Raw genomic sequence first — 15,000 nt, 5'->3', positions numbered from 1 at the left:
TTTAAAAAGACGCTAAAAACAGTTTTAGCGTAATGCAATCTGAATGTGAATTGCATGCCACTGTGAAGCCGATCCCTGTCTTTCTGTACTCTCTCTCTCCTCTCTCTCTCTCTGCTCTCTGGCTGACTCTCTTTACCACTGTGGCCTGGAGGCCTCCCTAGGCCTTTTCTTTTTTTTACCAGAGCTTCAGAAGAGGGAAGAAAGCCACTTCCGCTGTCCCTCTGAGACGTATTTTGCAGAGGGTCGGCATTAATCTTTCACCACGCAACCAACCAAGCCCCGGGCAACAAATGATCTTTTAGTTTATTTATTTCAATATTTCCACTCACTCATCTAACCCTAATTGTGTGCGGCTGTGTCACAGCGCCGGGGAGCCCAGGGCCTTTGTGGGTAAAGTGGAGACGGTGACAGTTTCACTTAGCGTTGTCGCTATTGATGCAGAGATCTGTCGATGCTCTCCTCTTGCGAACTCACCCCCCCATGCATCCCCCCGTGTATTTTGCGTCGCAACTCTTACATAACACAGTGATGTAATGGTAAGATGAAGGCAAGATAAAGACAATAGGCTGAAATGCCAGTGGATGTTTAAGCACAACACAATTATTAAAGTCCCTTTGCGTCTCCACACACTCACTCAGGGAGAAAGGAAAATATCCAAATGAACAAAACTTAATCCATCATCTCCTCTGGATAGTTTAATAAAGAATCCAATAGTCCAGTCCAGGGGTCTTCAAAAATCTCAGGCCTTAGCTGACAGAGACGAAGCAAGGACTTCAAATAGCAAAAATAGCAGATCTACAAGTGTTTTGAGCTTGTAGATTAGCTATTTTTTGCTATTTTGTGTGACACTGTAATATGACAAAGTAGGGAATTAATTTACAAAAAAACATACACATTTTGGCGCGCCTGCTGGCCTAGCGGTCCAGGCATATATATATATAATATGCTGGTAATCCAGCGTGTCACGGGTTCGACTCCCGATCCTGACGACCTTTGCTGTGTGTCACCCCCCCATCTCTCTCCCCATTTCCAGTCAGCCAATCAAAAAAGCCTATCAAAAAAGGCAGAAAAATATGTTTAAAAAAAACATACACATTTTAAATATTGAGATAAGAGCAACGATATTAAACTTTCTTTCTTGTTTTTCTCCATGCAACTTGATGCGAGGCTTTCAAAGCTACAGTAGCTCACCATATCTGAGCTGTCTCATCAATGTCTGTTGAATATAATGTTGACAGTACTCCTACATATTTTGTCCAAACATCACACAAATCGGGACACAGTATCTCTAAAGACGAAGCGGGTCTTTCAGATTTTTCATATTCCATCCTGATTGGCTAAAATTGGCTTTCAAAGTTTGCAGGAGTGCTCCGTTTTGAACAAAACGCCTCAAATCATGAACACAGCATGCGATTTCCGTGACATTTTGCACACACATTCCCACTCGGCCAAGAAAGTAATGCCACTTGAAATTTTGCAAATAAACCTCATGGTGGCGCTATAATAATAATGTTTTTACCTATTACTGCACCGATCTGCGTAAAACTTTGTATGTGCACTCCCTAGAGCAGTGTATATCAACCTTTTTTGTGCCAAGGCACACCTGGCATAGCCAAAAAATCCCAGGGCACACCTAGATTATACGGTATATATATATATATATATATATATATAATTATATATTTATATACGGTATATCTATATACACACACTAGGGGTGTATCAGCTTATTATTGGGCATACAACTTCGATACGATACGATACGCACTTTTTTATCATGAAAATATATGGGGGAGAAAAAAAGCAAATGCAAACAAATATTTCTGTTTTTGCATTATGCAAACTTGTAGCTTTTCAGCTTCCACTAGCCGTTTTGAATCCAAATAGGGCAATAGTGTGACATCTGACCCGAAAAAAAACAGCATGTTGTCACCCTTTTCACCTCGGGGCTGTTTGCATGCCTGATTATTATTATTGTTAAAAAAAAAAAAAAAAAACATTTTTTTTTTTTTTTTTTTAATTGATATTTTTTCAAACCTTCTTCAAATGGCGCGGCACACCTCAGCAGTAGCCCCGGCCCAAAATTGGGACGTTTGCCAGGGTTGATATACACTGCCCTAGAGGCCAAGGAAAAACCTTTGCCCTGCATTTTTCACATCTGCGCCACCAGGGGGCCGACTTATTTAAAAAGAAATTTTTTAAATATTACTCCTCCAGATTGCATACAAATTTCACGCAAATCGGTACTTATTATCTCTAAAGTCATGTGATCAAGCGTCCGATTGTTCATATTCCATCCTGATTGGCAAAATCCGAACATTGCTGGCTCACAATAACCTACCTGACCTGGCGGAGACCTGTGCTCCGAGGAGCACTTTTTCTAGTTATTGTTCTTTTAATGTTTTTTTATGGGTTGTTTCCAAGTGATGCTGCAGCTTTGATGGCTTTATTGTTAATGTTTCAGTTATGTAAAACAGTGATTCTCAAACTTTTTTAATTTCAAGGACCCCCATAACTCTGAGAGTACGCAAATGGAACCAAATGCACCCGTAACCGGGCACATAATAAAAGTAAATCATTTTCAACGTATGTGGCAGTGCTACACAGTCAAATTAGAACATTGTGTTCTGCTAGGTGGTGTGTTCCAAGTGTTTATAGCTTCAGAAAAAGCTGATGGGCCAAATTCAGTGGATCTGTGTAGCAGTACACAATTGCCTCTGGTGGAGTCTCTTGTTAGCCTGATGGTATCTGAACACAGTGAAGCATGTTCTTTCAGTGGTGGAGGGGCAATGTAACTTGTAGAAGTGTTCAAAAAGAAGTTGTCCGTTTCATGATAACTCACCATTCATTTTGATTTGGTTAGTAGCTGGCTTTATGCTGCCATGCTGTGTCTGTGTGTGTGTGTGTGTGTGTGTGTGTGTGTGTGTGTGTGTGTGTGTGTGTGTGTGTCTGTGTGTGTGTGTGTGTGTGTGTGTGTGTGTGTGTGTGTGTGTGTGTGTGTGTGTGTGTGTGTGTGTGTGTGTGTGTGTGTGTGTGTGGGGGTGTGTGTGTGTGTGTGTGTGTGTGTGTGTGTGTGTGTGTGTGTGGTTTTCTGGGGAGATGGGCCACCGGATATTGTCTGACTTCTTAACACCGCTTAGTTTTTACCTTTCATTGTGATCTGGCAGACGGTGAGACAGCCCTCAGGAGGAAATGATTAGAAAAGTGTAATTAAGCTAGAGATAAGTTAAGGCAATTTGGAGAAGTTCTTAAGAGTGTGTACGCATGCGTGCGTGTCCGCGCGTGTGTTTGTGTGTGTGTGTATGTGTGCGCGCATCATATCATTTTAGTGGATTAAAGAGAAGCATATGAAATAATGTAATGATTTTTCCATGGCAACAAATGTCATGCTGAGAATCATTTGTAAATGATAGATTGAGTGTGGTCATAAACAAGAGATTTTTCAAATGAGACACACAGTTCCTCAAATGAGACACACAGTTCCACAACTGAATGTTATACAATACAGTGTATTTTCAATATTTAAAACAGATATAGTTGCATTCCACATGACATGAGCATAAGATATGAATATTTCACGACATATTCCCTTGCATGGTCGGATTTGAGCTGAGCATGATCCTAAGTGCCTTCTGTCTTCGTTCTACTTGGTTGTCGCGCACCGAAAATAGACGATCTACAAGCTCACAAGCTCGTTAGTTTGTAGATCGTCTATTTTCGGTGCACGACCCCCGGCAGCGCAACTAAGAATAACTCATGCTTTCATCTATGTCATACACGATGTGAGCAGCCTCGGTCTCTCAAGAGTCACCCTTCACATCAAAGTTATGGCTCCGTTGAGGCCTTGATTAAGATATGCGGTATAAACCATATAATGCAGTCGAGGACCCTTACCGTGATATATATTCGCCATTCCACATAATTACAAGTGCTTTCCCATATAATTTTAAGAGGCCATTTTTTTTCCTGTTTGCAATGGGCCGACTCTGAAGCACTGAGTTCAAATTGACTGGCCTTCTGCTTGCTCTGTCCACTTCCTGGCCTCTGCACTTAACTACAAATAAATTGTTCCACTTCCCCTCTTTTCAGACATTTTGATTGAAACTTTTGTAAATGTAATCTCCTGCACACTTACTCACTTACTACAAAAAACATGCACTCAGTCAGTCCGTCAGTCCGTCAGTCCGTCAGTCCGTCAGTCCGTCAGTCAGTCACTGACGCGCGCACGCACGCACGCACGCACGCACGCACGCACGCACGCAAGCACACACACACACACACACACACACAGACACACACACACACACACACACACACACACACACACACACACACACTGGAAATTAATTTTCATCCTTCAGCAGTGTCAATAGGCTCACTATCAATAGGCTCACTATCAATAGGCGACGTGAGGCTAATTTGCGGGCTAGGGAATTTACCACCTTGTCCTTTTCATATCATGGCCCTCGTCAATCCATTTCTCATTCAGAGCCAGTCACCAGCAGAGAGCTCTCAGTCCTTTGTGCTCAGCCTTGAAGTGGGTGAATGAAGATGGAAATTGATGATAGGTTGTATAGTCGTTTTTACTGGTGAGGGAAAGCAATTTCATTAGCCTTCACAAAGTGGTTTAGTTTGAATTTCCAGTGGTGCTTTGATTTCAGCATTGGTTTTTCCTTCTTCATTAGTTTTTTTTGGTTAATTTTAGACAGCTTTTGCTTTAATTTAGACAGGACAGGCACTGAAAACATTGCAATTAAACACTATTCACTATCCAGTCAGCTACCAGCACATCCCACATTCCTGGTCGATCGCCTTAACCAGTCAGCTACGACAACGGACTTCCCATTAAATCTTACAGGGATGATCACACAGACACATTTATGAGCATTTAGGGACATAGTATTATAATCTATTCTTTATGTGTGTGTCTGCACATTTTACACTGTAACACAAATATTTGTATAGCACACTTTAGACTCAATTCAAAGTGATTTTTACATACGTCATAATAATATATTTAAAAAGACTATTTAAAAAAGTATAAAATAGAGAAATAAAATCAGATGCATGAATAGAATACACAAGTGAAAGTTATAATCTTTGACCACTCTTCTGCTCAGCCACCACACCAATTTGCCATGATGTCATTAAAAATGCCTGAATGGATTTTCATAACATTTTCAGGGAATGTTCCTTGGGTGACCCTCTCCAGTTGATTAACTTTTGGTGCGTTTCACCCCATTGTTTACCAGATGTTGCCATGAAACGTGTTGTTGCCATTATGAGAGAGAGGGAATTTTGTTAGTTGCAGCACTGGCAGCTGGCATATACACCCCCTTCCAGATGCTTTTAAAAATGATTAGCATTATTATTAATTTGCTATTCAATGAAGAAAGAGGTCAGACCTACAACATGATGTATTCAAGACAGATACGCTTGAGCTATTATTACTTACGAAGCTGTTACCGAAATCTCTCAAGAGATAGTATAAGGACAACAGAAGGTGGCCATGAAGGTACAACCGACTGCCAAAGACTTACTGTACAGAAAAATGTCAGCTACAGTACACAGTAAAAACCTCACTGTTAATTGATCAATGTCTACCTCAGAGAGTATAACCAAATGGACCCGTATTTGGTTACATTTATTAAATGAACACGGAGAATTTTACCGTGTATTTGTAGTGTCCAACATATGTGCTTTTGGCTCATCCTTCAACTGAAACTGGCAGCTTCACAAGCATTATGGGACTAGGCCAATAATAACAGCTTTTGATATTGTATAATGAAATGTAGTTGCAGTTCCCCAAGGTAATCAGTGGTTTCTGCCTCATGATACCTACACTGTATCTATATTATTACAATCCCTTTGTGGTTCGACACTTCCTGTTTATCTGCATTCTTTGTTGAGCTTCGTTCTAGCAGACCACGTGTCCAATTTCCAAAAATTCTTCTTGCCTGTAGCCATTGCATAATCTACTTTAAATTGTTCAGCATACATTTGTATTTGCTTTTTGGCCCATATTTGACGCACTAAATGATGCGCAACATTTCTACATCATTACGCAACATCTTGAACCGGAAGGGCTGCGGCAGCAGCAAGCATGCGATCTGCCTTTTCACATATAGATCGTATACATCACGTTAGCTCTTGCTGCTAACAGTGTTAGCGAGTTGTTTACTCAGTCATACAACGGACTGGAGCACAGCGCAACAGACCCCTGTCTGTGTGTGTGTGGTTGCGTGTGCGCGCGCGCGCATGTGTGTGTGTGTGTGCGTGTGTGTGTGTGTGTGTGTGTGTGTGTGTGTGTGTGTGTGTGTGTGTGTGTGTGTGTGTGTGTGTGTGTGTGTGTGTGTGTGTGTGAGTGTACTGTACAACATCATCATCACTAACATGACAAATAGGCATTTACCCAAATTAGGTGACCCACCAGCATAGTCAAAACCCAATGATGACCAACCAGGCCAACGCACAGCAAGCCCCCCTGTACCTGAGGGGTTTGTATTTGAGGAATAATAGTATATGGCCTATATTGTAGGCTACTAAATGTGAGGGCCTAGACTACTAGATGTGAGTAACTTATGGTAACTATGGCTGTTGAGTTGGAGTGGTTTGAATCTTGTGTGAAATGACACAGCAGGGGCCAGCATGCTGATAACTCTTGTGAGATTGTACTAATCAAGGAGTTAACGCACGCAGAGCGGAAAAGAGAAGGGGAAAATAATAATGTACACAGTGGGGCATGCAGCGTACACACACACTGGAGCAACCTTTCTGGGACAAGAACATTCACAGCCCCATCCTTTATGTAAATCCTTTTCTTTTTATTATCATATAGATATATTATTGAAGCTGACTGTGACACAAAAGAGAAATACTATACACTAGTGTGCTTGGTTGCTCATGGGTTCATGGTGTCATATGTAGGGCTAGAGGTAAAGCTACACTTCGAAATAGACCAAAAATGTATAAATACAAAGTAGTATGAGATTATTACCTCCTCTTCAGTATGCTATGGTATTAGATAGATCACGTTAGAAATGCTGGTCATGTCCTTTAAAGAATCATCCATCATGCGGTATTTGTGTTTCTTTTGTGCTTTTTTCTGCTTACACAAACACACACACGCAACAGATAAATCTAACCAGTGAAACACAGACAAACAAACAAACAAACAGACACTCACATAATGCTGAAGCCATGGTTCACGGATGCAGGGCCTATACGAGCTTCTGAAGGACATACTGTAGGGGACAAATACAGAGCTGCTTTCAATCAACCTTGTCCATAACACCAGCTGATTGCAATAGGGTTGTGTGTGTGTGTGTGTGTGTGTGTGTGTGTGTGTGTGTGTGTGTGTGTGTGTGTGTGTGTGTGTGTGTGTGTGTGTGTGTGTGTGTGTGTGTGTGTGTGTGTGTGTGTGTGTGTGTGTGTGTGTGTGTGTGTAAACGCGTGAGTCTTGTGATTAAATGAATGGGATGAAGTGGTGGAGCTGTCCGTGGGAGGTGCGGGAGGTGAGACATTATGCGACTACTCTCTGTGATTGCGTTAGCAGGCGCGTGTCTAATGCCTGATCGGATCGACTTGACCTCAGAGAAATGAATCGATTTTGATGCTCTCACTGCCATGATAATAATCCCACACCTTTCAAGAAGTCCTTCAGCGCCTTCAGTGGCTAGTGCCCCCCCAGTGAACAACAGGCCGCCTTGCTTTGTATTCCTAAAGTCTATCTAAATGAGTGCATTGTTCGACAGTCAAATGAGTGCATTGTTCTAGTCGAGTCAGGTCGAGGCGTAATATTCTCAAATTCATCAGTGGTACAGTGTCTGTATTGATGAAGGCCTTAAATACCTTCATCTGCATTTGCAGCTTTTTCAGTATGCTGCTCCTGGAAAGTATTTTAGTATTTTAGATGGCTCAGAGAAAAATCCCCCTGATTTACAGGAAATTCACTTTTGAGCGGTAAAAGGAAGACTTTGCACCACATTTGGTGCAAAGTGGGAGAGAGTGGGAGAATGAGAGAGGGAACCCTTCATCCGAAAAGCCAGACCTGTACCTCCCCTGAAAGACAAGTAGTCCTAGAGGAACAGTGGCAGTAGAGAAGGTCAAAGGAAGGCTAGCGACAGAAGGGGATGAGAGAGGAGACTGAAGTTTGGCAGAGTGTCGGTCAAGTTGAGGTAGTAAGGAAAAAGACTGACGAGGAGAAAAAAGATCACAAGACCACAGGCTTTCTGTGAGTGGTGAAAGAAAGGGAGAGAGAAGAGAGAGGAACAAATCACCAAATATGAAGTGCGATAGCGGAGAGGTTGGCATCAGAGATATCCAGGTTAGTATTGCCAGTTTAGCAAGCTGGTGAGAAGGTGCAGAGATGCAGAGTGGCACTGTAGAGAATGATGCTTGATTTACACTCCGGCGGCATATGAAAATAGCAGATCTACAAGTGGTGTGATGCGTTGTGAGCTTGTAGATAAAGTATTTTCGGCATGCAACAACACCATATGACGGACTATTTTTTAGGCTTTAACTGGCATTCTGTTTTCAGTGAGTATACTGACAAAAAATTCTCAATCATGAGAGGACAAATGAAAAACGTCCACTTTAGAATAAAGTGCTTTTGCATTTTCACTTCTAGAGAAGTGGAAGCTTAAAAAGTTGGTTGCTGAAATCTCTTAATTAATCAATACAAATCAAAAAATAGTGACATTATTAAGCTAATTACTCTGAAAACCATTGCTGTGAGTGCTACAAGTATTCTAGATTTGATGAATCCAGCGCTACATATAATACCAGTGAAAAGGTTTTTGTTTCATTTAAAACTGGTTTGTGCTCCAACTAGATGCTATTAGACAACTTAAATTAGTTAAACTACTAAGATCGTAGTCACCATGTAACTATAAATGTCTGATAGTTCGCAACGTCTCCCTGACAACCAACCAACCAACAACCCAACCAAAACAATGACATGGCTGTCCGTCTGGACTATAGGACTGTGACTACAGATCCCATAGCCGTGGCAAAAATGCTAATAAAAAGCTTACATTTCGGGAAAAGGGAATAATCTGCTAAGTCAGTCCTTGCATTTGCCAGTGGTCAATGCTCATGTGCAATTTCATCGATCGATTGGCCAACCCACTGAGAATTAAAATGGATCAGGACGGAAGGACAACCGGACAGACAGAGTGTTCTCTATTTTATAGTAGGACAGTAGGATGAACTGAAATGCTTGGTGGGGATATTGGGGGAAAAAGCACAATGGGGAAATTCTACCTCCGTTATGGGACACTGGGGAATCAATACAATTGCTGATTCATGGCAAAATTGATAGCAGCCCATTAGCTGCTAAGATATAATGCTTTTAAGGTTTTAGGAAAATGAGTCGTATTTATCGAAAGTTGAGCTATCTCGCTGACTCCCGTCACTTTTCCTGTGCCATGTCGGAGCGATTCTGAAGAGTTTTTAAGTGTGCAGGCACCATCATTTTTGACAGTAATGAGCCATAATGGACTCTTCACTGCCATGCCCTCATTGTGCCTCTGGGCTCTGACAGAAAGTTGCCTCCTGCAGTGAGTGCCGCTGCCTGACTATTCCGTTCATGGGATGTATTTTGACAGAAGTTGTTTCCTTTGATGTGAGGTGTAATGCACTGATGACAGGAACACTGGCAAGGATGATAGAAGCAATATTTTGAGTTTTGGTTTAGAGCGATAGAGCGCTTGAAGAAGAAAGCAGAAAATTAGTTTGACAGAGAGAAAAAAGGCCTCAAATACATATTTTTTTAAATATCTTGTTTTCCTCTGCCACAGAGACAAAAGAAAAGTAAGACATATTAAAATGCAAGAATGAACAAGACAATCCCCGGTGTTGCACCTCAGCAGTTAGGTGATTTGAGAAGGCAGGGAAATGAGAACACTGACAGGAATAAAAAAAACAACCTCGACAAAGCCCTTAGACCAGAATTGGCATGCAGATACTGTACAGGCTACCCCCATTTAGTGCTGTTTTACCCTCAAGACCTATATACTTTGTCGTATGACGAGGAGCAAAAATAGCCGATCCACAAGCTCACAACACGTCGCACCGCAATGCTTTGTGTGCTTACAGATCTGCTATAGAAAAGAACACATTTTGTTCCTAAAATTTTCACCTATGCCCAAAATAGGTTGCAAGTGTGTAAATGATATGTCTGCCTCTGTCTCTCTCATCCTCGTTCGGACTTGTTCTATCCCCGAACCCCACCCCCTCTCTGGAACCCTCCCTCTGTGAGTGCTAATAAATTCTCCATCACCCCATCACGCTGAAACATTAGGTGAGAACGTAGTTGTATGGAAGGTCGGAGGGGGGCGAACACCAATGAGACAACGTGAAAATAAGAATAAGAAAAGTGAGAATGGAGTGAAGATGATTCAGCAGTCAGCATTCATTGATTGATTTATTGTCTCCGCCAGGCCGAAAGGCATGGCGAGAGTATGTTTTACCCCCTGTCCGTCCGTGTGTGTGTGTGTGTGTGTGTGTCTGTCGCCCCCTCCGTCTGTGGACAGCTAATCTCTGCCACCGTTGGCTTGATCGCAGCAAAACTGTGCACACACACTCCCAGGATGCCAGAGCAGAACCTCTGTCCCAAATTTTTCACATGGGCCTTTTATAGCGCCACCAGGAGGCCGATTTGTGCAAAAAAAAAGAAATTGACAGTACACCTACAGATTTTGTCCAAAAATCCCACAAATCGGTACACAGTATCTTTATAGTCATTAAACGAAACAATTCTTTCAGATTTTTCATATTCCATCCTGATTGGCTAAAATTGTCTTCCAAAGTTTGCAGGAGTACTCCGTTTTGAACAAAATGCCTCACATCACGAACACAGCATGCAATTTCCATGAAATTTCACACGCACATTCCCATTGGGCCGAGGAAGAAATGCCACTTGATTTTTTTTAAATCAGCCTCATGGTGGCGCTATAACAGGCTGATTTGTGTTTTTACCTATAACTTTGTATGCACACTCTCTAGAGGCCAAGGAAAAAGCTTTTGCCCTGCATTTTTCATGTTTGCCTTTTATAGCGCCACCAGGAGGCCGACTTATGTAAAACATTTTTTTGGATATTAAGCCTTCAGATTTTATCCAAATTTCACGCAAATCGGTACACACGATCTCTATAGTCATGTGATCAAGACGGATCTGTTTGATTTTTCATATTCTATCCTGATTGGCTAAGATTGACATCTTAAAGTTTGCCAGAGTGGCCCATTTTGAACAAAATTACGCAAATCATGAACGCAGCGTACGATTGCGGTGAAACTTTGCACTCACCTTCGCACTACGTTGAGGAAAAAATGCCACCCTTTTAACATTGCTCAAATTGTGTCCAAACATTACGCAAATAAGTACACATTATCTCGATAGTCAAGTGATCAAGACAAATCCGTCCGATTTTTCATATTCCATCCTGATGGGCGAATTCTGAACAAGGCTGGCCCACAATAACCTACCTGACCTGGTGGAGACCTGTGCTCCGGGGAGCACTTTTTCTAGTTTTAGCTATTTTTGAAACAGGTTATTTTTTCCATTTTCTGAAAAGTAGTGGTTTTGGACAAGGTTTTGGCCCGACTGCAATGATATTGTACTAAACAGAAAACAAAGATGCTCTAACATGGACCTCTCGATCACATCAGTTGTCGCTTGCATGTATCATATTCAAGTCTGCTGTACGATTTCAGCCATCAGTCTTTAAAGGTCCCTCCTGGCTTGTCATCATGTGCTGATTCCTAAACCGCAGGGGAAACAGACAATGCACGTTGAAACGGATACTGCATCACTTGGTTAGACAAACACAACTCCAGGATGTATTCATCCGCCTCCTCTCCTGTTTCTGCTGTGTGTGTGCGCGTGCGTGCGTGCGTGCGTGCGTGCGTGCGTGCGTGCGTGCGTGCGTGCGTGCGTGCGTGCGTGCGTGCGTGCGTGCGTGCGTGCGTGCGTGCGTGTGTGTGTGGTTTAATAAGTATACTGCTAAGGCCTCCGCATCACAATGTGTGCCCATAATGGAATGACCCGTTGCTGCTGACAGCACACTCCGCAGCAGCAGAATGGAGCCCTGCACACCACACACACACACACACACACACACACACACACACACACACACACACACACACACACACACACACACACACACACACACACACACACACACACACACACACACACACACACATCTGCCACTGTTGCGACCTACCCCCCCCCCCCCCTCCCTCGCTGTAATTGTTCAATTTACTGTACAGCCAATATCCAGCCTCCGTAATTGAATATGACTTTGTCCTGTTTGAGTAATCTCTTCGTTTTATAGCGCAACCCTGTGGGCAGGTTACCCTCAGCTGGAAGAGTCCGGAAGAGTGGGGTAGAGAGAGAGAGAGAGAGAGAGAGAGAGAGAGAGAGAGGGAGAGGGAGAGGGAGAGAGAGAGAGTCTGTGTGTGTTTGTGCAAAAGAAGAGAGGAGACAGGGGTGAGAAGGAGAGGTGAGCAAACGGCATCTTGTGTAGATAAAGCATGTAGGTCACATTGAGCTGCCGGCTCCTGGCGATGAGAGGGCCGGTGTTGACATCACATGCTTGTGCTGCAGAACCATCACCATCTATTCTGCCAAGTCACAGCTACAAATGGATGGCTTTCCTTCTGCTCTCCTTTTCTCTCTCGGAAATATACTGCACTATTGTTACCATTACGTTCACTGCAGTCAGAATGCTTCATGCAAGCCAGAATTCTGGAAGGGTGGGAGCACAGTTATAGTTTAACACTGGGAAAAAAAGAAAGACACAATTTTCAGCTGACATAATTATGCTAGCCCTATCTGCATGATGTTTGATATAATATCCAGGACTTTGGGGGGATTATTGCAAAACTTCACTAAAACAAGTTTTGTTGTTTGTTCTTGTCTCAGTTCCTACTTCACATGAAAAAAAAAGTTATAATGAGTAAATATTGTATATTAAGAGATTTTCTTTTAAATTCTTCTTGAAAAATAGCTAAATGTGGTCTGCAGGGCATTAATTCACATCAATACAAAATCCACGATGCAAAGTAATTAGAACATAAACAGATGAAAAGGTATCTGCCAACATGGTATAATGATAACATCCAATAACTACAGAGTCAATGTATTGACTGAGTAGTTGTAAATGTTAATGTAGTTGACAATAAAGGCATTTAATGATGTCTCCCCTCCTCTCCTCTCCTCTCTTCTCCTCTCCTCTCCTCTCCTCTCCTCTCCTCTCCTCTCCTCTCCTCTCCTCTCCTCTCCTCTCCTCCTGCCATTTAGCTCTTAACTCCCCTCCACTCCTTAGTACCAGTATGGAGGCCAGGTGACTGGGACACAGAGAGAGAGAGAGAGAGCAAGAGAGAGAGAGAGAGCGAGAGGTGGAGAGATGGAGAGACTGAGGAAGCAGAGGAGGAAAGGAATTACGCTATATTGCTTGGCTTGATTGCTCACTCCCACCCGTCCCTTTTGTACGAGATTGAACGCTTTTATCCAGGCAGCATGTACGCGCCCTGCCCACACACACACGCACACACACACACATACACACACACACGCTCGCACACACACACACACACACACACACACACGCGCATACACACACACACACACACACACACACACACACACACACACACACACACACACACACACACACACACACACACACACACACACACACACACGCACATGCACATGCACATGCACATACACACACAGACATTGTAGTGGTTGTACAGCCATGCTTTCGGACTCATTAGTTGAACCTTGTAATTGAACAGGGAGTTCTATCACATCTGCTTTCCTATCTGATCTCCAATCAGATCTGAACACAGCTTCAGAATAACAACTAAGCAGAAACTGACATGATCAGTTTAAACACTTGACCACATGTGAATTTGTACTTAGATATGCTCTGTTATAACACATAATAAAATCTGACCGACACACATTGATCACATGCATGCCTCCAGAGATAATGTGTACCGATTTGTGTTCAGTTTTGAACAAAATCTTGTTGTAGTAGCAAAAAAAATAGTGTTTAGAAGAAAACGCTAAAATGGTGGAAAATCTTGTCAGGCGGAAATGGGTGTGGCCTATGTGGCGAGTTGCGTCATAATCCAAGGAGTGTGCGGGCAAAGTTTCACACAGATCGGTCCAACGGCATGCCGGAGATTAGCTGTTCGGCGGTCCACAATATCAGGGCACACACTTCAGTGCAACTGTGTGCTTGGTAGTAAAGCAAACCACATGGTCTGTCATGTGTGTTAGGAGAGACCCCCTCCCCCCCAAAATATTACTAGTGAAATATCATCTCTGTAGCGAACATTTGTAACTCAAATCTTTGCTTCTGGGGATTCGACTTAATGTCCTCTAAATCCTAACAGTTTTTTTTAGTATATATTTTTCTACTTATGTTGTTATCTGTGTTATCTGTGGTGCTCAAACTTTTTCATGTCAAGGACCCCAAAATTATATGTGTTTGAGTTAACAAATGTTTGCTTAAAAAATATAAATGTATTCAAAGATTTGCAAAATATTTCACTATGTTTAAAGAAATAGCAGATCTGCAAGTTCATAGCGCGGCATGTGCCGCTCTATGAGCTTGTATAGCTGCAATTTTTTTTATAGCTAAATAAATCTATAAAAATGACACAGTCTATGCTCTCCCGGTCCTCCTAATGGATTAATTACGAACAAAATACAAAAAGTTAGAATATGGAGGTTTTCTGTCCGACAGCAACAATATACCATCTGTTAATGTAGGAGCGAACAGGCTCATTTGGCCTTGTGTCTGCTAAGTAGGATTTGAAGTGTTGCCTACACACTGAGGCTACAGCCATTTCCAAGGTTTTCTTTTGTTTTACCAGCATTGCCCCTCCTGAGGGGGCCAATCAAACACTACAGGCCTGTGTGTGTGTGTGCGTGTGTGTGTGTGTGTGTGTGTGTGTGTGTGTGTGTGTGTGTGT

General features: G+C 42.4%; 1 protein-coding gene across 4 annotated transcripts in view; it reads left to right on the top strand.

Annotated features, from left to right (window-relative positions):
* LOC308083099 (receptor-type tyrosine-protein phosphatase gamma-like) overlaps positions 1-15,000 on the top strand; it is a 387,100-nt gene that overhangs the window by 86,832 nt on the left and 285,268 nt on the right. The gene's annotated exons all lie outside the window — the stretch shown is intronic.

This window comes from Gymnoscopelus braueri, assembly GCF_963280865.1.
Source record: "Gymnoscopelus braueri genome assembly, chromosome: 3".
In the NCBI taxonomy this organism is placed as follows: domain Eukaryota; kingdom Metazoa; phylum Chordata; class Actinopteri; order Myctophiformes; family Myctophidae; genus Gymnoscopelus; species Gymnoscopelus braueri.
This window is presented reverse-complemented; position numbering and strand designations above follow the sequence as displayed.